Source organism: Cervus elaphus, chromosome 27 (assembly GCF_910594005.1).
Source record: "Cervus elaphus chromosome 27, mCerEla1.1, whole genome shotgun sequence".
In the NCBI taxonomy this organism is placed as follows: domain Eukaryota; kingdom Metazoa; phylum Chordata; class Mammalia; order Artiodactyla; family Cervidae; genus Cervus; species Cervus elaphus.
The window spans coordinates 56,255,514-56,264,621 of NC_057841.1; the positions used below are offsets into that span (position 1 = coordinate 56,255,514).

Sequence of the window (9,108 nt, forward strand, 5' to 3'; positions counted from 1 at the left end):
TAAGCAATCTGATCCCAGGACCACAGCCTTGTCTAACTCAATGAAACTAAGCCATGCTGGGTGGGGCCTCCCAAGACAGACGGGTCATGGTGGAGAGGTCTGACAACATGTGGTCCATGGGAGAAGGGAATGGCAAACCACTCCAGTATTCTTGCCTTGAGAACCCCATGAACAGTATGAAAAGGCAAAAAGATAGGACACTGAAAGATGAACTCCCTAGGTCAGTAGGTGCCTAATATGTTACTGGAGATCAGTGGAGAAATAACTCCAGAAACAATGAAGGGATGGAGCCAAAGCAAAAACAACACCCAGTTATGGATATGACTGGTGATAGAAGCAAGGTCCATTGCTGTAAAGAGCAATATTGCATAGGAACCTGGAAAGTTAGGTCCATGAATCAAGGCAAATTGGAAGTAGTCAAACAGGAGGTGGCAAGAGTGAACCTCGACATTTTAGGAATCAGAGAACTAAGAGGGACTGGCATGGGTGAGTTTAACTAAGATGACCATTATATCTACTACTGTGGGCAAGAATCCCTTAGAAGAAATGGAGTAGCCACCATAGTCAAAAAAAAGAATCCGAAATGCAGTACTTGGATGCAACCTCGAAAAAGACAGAATGATCTTTGTTCATTTCCAAGGCAAACCATTCAGTTTCAGGGTAATCCAAATCTATGATCCAACCAGTAATGCTGAAGAAGCTGAAGTTGAACGGTTCTATGAAGACCTACAAGACCTTCTAGAACTAACACCAAAAAAAGATGTCCTTTTCATTATAGGGGACTGGAATGCAAAAGTAGGAAGTCAAGAAACACCTGAAGTAACAGGCAAATTTGGCCTTGGAGTACAGAATGAAGCAGGGCAAAGGCTAATAGAGTTTTGCCAAGAGAATGCACTGGTCATAGCAAACACCCTCTTCCAACAACATAAGAGAAGACTTTATACATGGGCATCACCAGATGGTCAACACCGAAATCAGATTGATTATATTCTTTGCAGCCAAAGATGGAGAAGCTTTATACAGGCAGCAAAAATAAGACTGGGAGCTGACTGTGGCTCAGACCATGAACTTATTGCCAAATTCAGACTTAAATTGAAGAAAGTAGGGAAAACCACTAGACCATTCAGGTATGACCTAAATCATTTCCTTTATACAGTGGAAGTGAGAGAGATTTAAGGGACTAGATCTGATGGACAGAGTGCCTGATGAACTATGGACGGAAGTTCATGACATTGTACAGGAGACAGGGATCAAGACCATCCCCAAGAAAAAGAAATGCAAAAAAGCAAAATGGCTGTCTGAGGAGGCCTTACAAATAGCTGTGAAAATAAGAGAAGTGAAAAGCAAAGAGAAAAGGAAAGATGTTCCCATTTGAATGCAGAGTTCCAAAGAATAGCCAGGAGAGATAAGATAGCCTTCCTCAGCGATCAATGCAAAGAAATAGAGGAAAACAACAGAATGGGAAAGACTAGAAATCTCTTCAAGAAAATTAGAGATACCAATGGTACATTTCATGCAACGATGGGCTCCATAAAGGCAGAAATGGTATGGACCTAACAGAAGCAGAAGATATTAAGAAGAGGTGGCAAGAATACACAGAAGAACTATACAACAAAGAACTTCATGACCCAGATAATCACAATGATGTGATCACTCACCTAGAGCCTGACATCTTGGCATGTGAAGTCAAGTGGGCCTTAGGAAGCATCACTATGAACAAAGCTAGTGGAGGTGATGGAGTGCCGGTTGATCTATTTCAAATCCTCAAAGATGATGCTGTGAAAATGCTGCACTCAATATGCCAGCAAATTTGGAAAACTCAGCAGTGGCCACAGGACTGGAAAAGGTCCGTTTTCAATCCAATCCCAAAGAAATACAATACCAAAGAATTCTCAAACTACTGCACAATTGCACTCATCTCACACGGTAGTAAAGTAATGCTCAAAATTCTCCAAGCCAGGCTTCAACAATACATGAACTGTGAACTTCCAGGTGTTCAAGCTGGTTTTAGAAAAGGCAGACAAACCAGAGATCAAACTGTCAACATCCACTGGATCATTGAGAAGCAAGAGAATTCCAGAAAAACATCTATTTCTGCTTTATTGACTGTGCAAAGCCTTTGTGTGGAGATCACAACAAACTGTGGAAAATTCTGAAAGAGATTGGAATACCAGACCACCTGATCTGCCTCTTGAGAAATGTGTATGCAGGTCAGGAAGCAACAGTTAGAACTGGACATGGAACAATAGAGTGGTTCCAAATAGGAAAAGGAGTACATCAAGGCTGTATATTGTCACCCTGTTTATTTAACTTATATGCAGAGTACATCATGAGAAACGCTGGGCTGGATGAAGCACAGCTGAAATCAAGATTGCCAGGAGAAATATCAATAACCTCAGATATGCAGATGACACCACCCTTATGGCAGAAAGTGAAGAAGAACTAAAGAACCTCTTGATGAAAGTCAAAGAGGAGAGTGAAAAAGTTGGCTTAAAGCTCAACATTCAGAAAACTAAGCTCATGGCATCCGGTCCCATCACTTCATGACAAATAGATGGGGAAACAGTGGAAACAATGGCTGACTTTATTTTTGGGGGCTCCAAAATCACTGCAGATGGTGACTGTAGCCATTTAAAAGACACTTACTCCTTGGAAGGAAAGTTATGACCAACCTAGACATCATGTTAAAAAGCAGAGACATTACTTTGCCAACAAAGGTCGATCTAGTCAAGGCTATGGTGTTTCCAGTAGTCATGTATGGATGTGAGAGTTGGACTATATATAAAGAAAGCTGAGTGCTGAAGTATGATCCTTTTGAACTGTGGTGTTGGAGAAGACTCTTGAGAGACCCTTGGACTGCAAAGAGATCCAACCAGTCCATCCTAAAGGAAATCAGTCCTGAGTGTTCATTGGAAGGACTGATGTTGAAGCTGAAACTCCAGTATTTTGGCCACCTGATGCAAAGAGCTGACTCTTGAAAAGACCGTGATGCTGGGAAAGATTGAAGGTGGGAGAAGGGGACGACAGAGGATGAGATGGTTGAATGGCATCACTGACTCAATGGACATGAGTTTGGGTGAACTCTGGGAGTTGGTGATGGACAGGGAGGCCTGGCGTGCTGTAGTCCATGGGGTCGCAAAGAGTTGGACACGACTGAGTGACTGAACTGAACAAACTGGAGAATAAAAACCATAGGGTCATCTCAATAGACGTAGTAAAAGCTTTTGACAAAATCCAACATGATTTATGATAAAAGCTGGGAATAGAGAAGTTTCTTCAACATAATAAAGGCCATATGTAACAAACCCACAGGCTTCCGTAGTAGCTCAGTTGGTAAAGAATCTGCTTGCAGTGCAGGACAGCCGGGTTTGATGAAAGGAATCAGAGTCCCCGACTTCAAACTATACTACAAGAGTACAGTAATCAAAATGGTATTACACTGGCAAAAAATCCTGAAATATAGATCAGTGGAACAGGATAGAAAGAAATAAAGTCATGTGCCTATGGACAACTAAACTATGACAAAGGAGGCAAGAATGTACAGTAGAGAAAAGACAGTTTCTTTACTATGTGTTGCTGGGAAAACTGGACATCTGCATGTAAAAAAATGAAACTAGAACCCTCTTTAACATCATACACAAAAATAAACTCAAAATGGACCAAAGACTTAAGTGTAATGTCGGACATATAAAACTCTTAGAGAAAAACAGAGAAACAACACACTTTGACATTAATCACAGCAGTATCTTTTTGATCCACCTCCCAGAGTAATGAAAATGAAAACAAAAATAAACAAATGGGACCTAATTAAACTTAAAAGCTTCTGCACAGAAAAGGAAGTCATGAACAAAATGAAAAGACAACCCACAGAATGGGAGAAACTATTTGCAAACAAAGCAACCAACAAGGGATTAATCTTCAAAATATACAAACAAGTCATGCAGCTCTATGTTAAAAAAAATGGGCAGAAGGTATAAATAGATATCTCTCCAGAGAAGATATACAGATGGCCAAAAAGCACATGAAAAGATGCCAAACCTCACTAATTATTGGAGAAATGCAAATCAGAACTACAATGAGGTATCACTTCATACCAGTCAGAATGGCCATTATCAAAGTCTACAAACAATAAATAAATGCTGCATTGTTGGTGAGAATGTAAATTGGTATAATCACTGTGGAGAACGGTATGGAGGTTCCTTAAAAAATTAAACATAAGACTTCCATATGATCCAGCAATCTCACTTCTGGGCATATATCTGGAGAAACCATCATCTGAAAGGATACATGCACCCTCGTGTTTGTTGCAGCCGTGTTTCAGCACTGTTTACCTTGGCTGCGACAGGGAAGCAGCCTAAATGTCCATCAGCTGAGGAGCAGATACAGAAGATGTGGTACAGAGATATACAGTGGGATGTACTTAGCCATAGAAATGAAATAATGCTCTTTGCAGCAACATGGATAGACCTACTCGAGATTACCATAGTAAGTAAAATAAGTCAAAGAGTGATACCATATGATATTGCTTACATGTGAAATCTAAAAAAATGGTATGTGAACTCATTTAAAAAACAGAAATAGAGTCACAGATGTAAAATATAAGCTTATGGTTTGTTGTTGTTGTTTAGTCGCTGAGTTGTGTCTGACTCTGCCACCCGATGGACTGCAGCGTGCCAGACTTTCCTGTCCTTCACTATCTCCCAGAGTTCGCTCAACTCATGTCCATTGAGGCAGTGATATCATCCAACCATCTCACCCTCTGTCGTCCCCTTCTCCTGCTCTCAATTTTCCCCAGCATCAGGGTCTTTTCCAGTGAATTGGCTCTTCACTTCAGGTGGCCCTTTGGAGCTTCAGCTTCAGGATCAGTCCTTCCAGTGAATATTCAGGGTTGATTTCCTTTAGGATTTTTTTTTTTCTGCACAAAGGTTTCTTTTTATTTATAACATAGGCAAAGTTATTTAAGTCAATAAGTTTTTAAGGATTTTCACACGTCCTGATTCTCTCCACTGCCAGTCACCATAGTTCCTCCAAAGTTGTCATCTTCAAGGCAGCCCTTTCAAAAAGTTCTGCTCAGTCTACAGCTGTGATACTTGCCACAGTTGTTTTAGTTGGGCCTCTTTGATCTTCAATGGAGTGCACTTCAAAGTTTGCCACCTGTAATCTTTAAGATTCAATTTCCTCAAGCAGTTTACTATAGGATCCTGTTTAGGGTCAGGAGATGGGATCTGTCTAGTTCTCTAAAAACTTATCAAGTTCAAATCATATTAATTCCTAAGTTATCACACCCTAAAACCTGAGAGATCATTGGGATATGCCAATACCTTTGGAAAATCCAGACACTATATTCCGAAGATAAAAGCCTAAAAAAGAAGCCCATCTTTGTTTGTTTTATGTCAACATTAAAACTGAGTACTAGGATCAGTACAGCTGGAAATTTAAAAGCTTGTTTAACTTTATAGCCCTGGAAGCAATCTTTATGCTCCTCAATACACGCCCATTTTATGGATCATGTTCCTTCTTATCTGTATACTGGACAATGACTTGTGGGTTGCAAAAGAGGATTTACTTTCGCACTTGTCTGTAAGTCTTTGTCCACAAATTAAACAAAAACAAACACAAGTGCTTCCTTTAGGATTGACTGGTTTGATGTCCTTGCAGTCCAAGGGACTCTCAAGAGTCTTCTCCAGCCCCGCAGTTTGAAAGCATCAATTTTTTGGCACTCAGGCTTCTTTATGGTCCAACTCTCACATCTGTACATGACTACCAGAAAAACCATAGCTTTGACTATATGAACCTTTATCAGCAAAGTGATGTCTCTGTTTTATAACGCACTGTCTAGGCTGGTGTGCAGCAGTCCTTGGGGTTGCAAAGAGTCAGACACAACTGGGCAACTGAACAACAACAACAACAGCAAGAACAACTAGGTTTGTCATAACGTTTTTCCCCAAGGAGCAAGCGTCTTTTAATATCATGGCTGCAGTCATCGTCCCCAGTAATTTTGGAGCCCAAGAAAATAGAATCTATCACTATGTCCACTTTTTCTCCATCTGTTTGCCATGAAGTGATGGGATTGGATGCCGTGATCTTGGTTTTTTGAATGTCAAGTTTTAAGCCAGCTTTTTCGCTCTCCTATTTCACCCTCATCAAGACTCTTTAGTTCCTCTTCACTTTCTGCCATTAAAGTGGTATCATTTGCATATTTGAGGTTGTTGATATTTCTCCTGGCAGTCTTGATTCCAGCTTGTGCTTCATCCTGTCTGGCATTTTGTGTGATGTACTCTGCATATAAGTTAAATAAGCAGATTGGCAATATACAGCCTTGATGGACTTCTTTCCCAATTATGAACAAGTCTGTTGTTCCATGTCCAGTTCTAACTGGTGCTTCTTGTCGTGCATACAGGCTTCTTAGGAGACTGGTAAGGTGAAGTTAAGAACACGCAAAGAGAGAACAAGGAAGGTGTTCTCAAAATCAGCACTTCTCACTATTCATCATATATTGATTCTCTGAGCCACCTCCAGAGATACTTACATAACTGGGGTGGCAGGGAGCACCAGCAGTGGGCGTTTTAGAAGCTCTCCAGGTGATTCTGATGTGCAGCCCGGCTGAGACCCATGCTGGCTTACAGGATGGGTGCTATTAAAATACATTTTACACTATCTCTTCAGTTGACAAATTGAGTTCCAGAGACATAGAAAAGTTGGTGTGTAAGTATTACTCTCGGAGAAGGCGATGGCACCCCATTCCAGTACTCTTGCCTGGAAAACCCCACGGACGGAGGAGCCTGGTAGGCTGCAGTCCATGGGGTCGAGAAGAGTTGGATACGACTGAGTGACTTCACTTTCACTTTTCACTTTTATGCATTGGAGAAGGAAATGGCAATCCACTCCAGTGTTCTTGCCTGGAAAATCCCAGGGACGGGGGAGCCTGGGGCTGCTATCTATGGGGTCGCACAGAGTCGGACATAACTGAAGCGACTTAGCAGCAGCAGCAAGTGTCATTCTGATACCTTCTTAGGTTTCTAGGACCATTTTCAGACCTTTATATCCCAGAGGCATTCATGCTCTTGATGTTCCCACCCGACCTCATATTACATTAAAATATAGTCACCCCATATTCACTGTAATTGATACAGAATTACGTGAGTCCTACTGTAGTTTGAATGTAGTTTAAAAGATGTTAGGGTCATTTGGGGGCCAGGTCTCGGACATTACCTTAGACCCTTGCAGTTTCTTGGCTTTGAGGGGTTACAGACCCAGAGCCCTTAGTATATTTCGTCCCTAAGAGTTCAGATGAAGAACAGAGTGAATCTTGCCTACCTGCATGGCCTCCATGCTGCACAGTGACTCTGCATCCTGAGTCTGAGTCTTTGTGCATGTCCCCAGCCCAGTCTCAGGTGTTGCGTGCATTCAAAGCCCCAAGCTATCCGGCTTAGCTGCTGGCAGTGTGGATGAAGATAATAACTTTGCCAGCTCACTTGAGTTCTTTGCCGCAAAGCTGGCCCAGCAGCTACTCACAGAGCATGTCTGGGCGGGGACAGTAACTGTTTTTCATCAACTGCCAGTCAGTGATGACTCCGGTCAGAGCTTCCACCATAACTGCTGTGAAGCGCATCTCCCAGCAGCTGGCCCTGGTCGGTCAGCGAGGGCAGACCACTGGCCAAGAAAACCCCATTGGAGGGTACCGCCTGCACAAGCCTGTACCCGAACATCAGTTAAATCTACTTTGAACCATGCAAATGTGCTGGAGAGCAATTTCCTCAAGAAGAATCTGCAAAGATTAACAAGTATATGAAAAGATACTCAAAATCATGAGTAAGCAGAGAAAAAGGTAAATTAAAATAATACAAGAGCCCTTTATACCAGAGATTCCCAATCCTGACTACTTTAGAATCACCTGGAAAGACTTAAAACAAAAACAGAGACATCACCCAGGTCCTCCCCTAAGAGATTTGGATCCACATGCTCTGGGTGGGGCTTGGACATTTTTGTTTTATTTTGTTTTTGTATTATTTCAAAGTTTCCTGAGGTGTTTCTTTGGAATTAAAGGCCTATTGCACTGGCAGTAAGTACAAAGCTGGGGAAGTGCTGGCAGGGGTGGCAGAGATTCTCGAGAGAATCTGGCACTGTTTGTTTGCACTAAGGGCATGCACATCTCTGCCTCAGCAGTTCTGCTCCTAAGTGTATGTACACCAAAGAAAATTTTCCTCAGCTCCATCAAGAGACTTGTACAAGGTATTGATTGCAACATTATTTGTAATGATGAAGCCAGAGAAAACCTGAGTATCCACCTGGGAGAGTGGATGTTTCAGTGGGGTGGCCGCACAAACAGCAGTTAAGTTGATGTGCCGAGTGCATTATCCTTGAGTCTTAAAAGCATAGTGAAAGTAGGGAGAATCTAAAACAACCATACTCATTTTGCCAAACCATTTGCTGTATAAGATGGGGGAGAGTGAGATGAGATGCTGAGATAAAGGTGAGTAAAATGAGAGCCAGGAGAGGACCAGTGATGATGTGATATGAACTGAGGAGTAAGACTGACCTGACCCTCTGCAGCTATGGGAGGAGAAAAGAAGGAAAAGAAGCTCATGGGGACAGCACGGAGGAGCAAGGAGAGAAAGGGACTGAGAAGGGAGCTCACAGGGAGACAGGCCCTCCGGACAGTCTGTCTCGGGAGGTGTAGGTGTATGGAGACAAGAAGTTAGTGAGCATCCAAGTCAGAGCTCGTTTGTGCATAGTGGAAAACTCTGACCCAGTTCGGAGGAGTAAATTGGCTGCAGGGAAACTCAGAGAAGTGTGGCCTCTGGGGAAGTTCCTATGGGGTGGTCTCTATGCACTGAGAGATGGGCTTGACTTGGCTAAAAGATACGTGTGGGAGAGGAGGGTCATGAGGAACAGATGAGAGATGGGACCACTAGGCTTCGAAAGCCAGACAGGAGGAGTCAGAACTCAGTTCTATCTTTGTAAAATAGATAACTGAAAATAACGTGCTGTATAGCACAGGAAACTACTCAATACTCTGAATCGGGAGAAGAATCTAAAAAGAAAGTGAGTGTGTGTATTGGGTCAGCCAAAAGTTTGTTCAGGTTTTTTGTAAGATGTTATGGAAAA

General features: G+C 42.2%; 1 pseudogene; it reads right to left on the reverse strand.

Annotated features, from left to right (window-relative positions):
- Positions 1-5,507: 5,507 nt before the first annotated feature.
- LOC122685096 lies at positions 5,508-5,624 on the reverse strand (annotated as a pseudogene).
- Between the last annotated feature and the right edge of the window lie 3,484 nt (positions 5,625-9,108).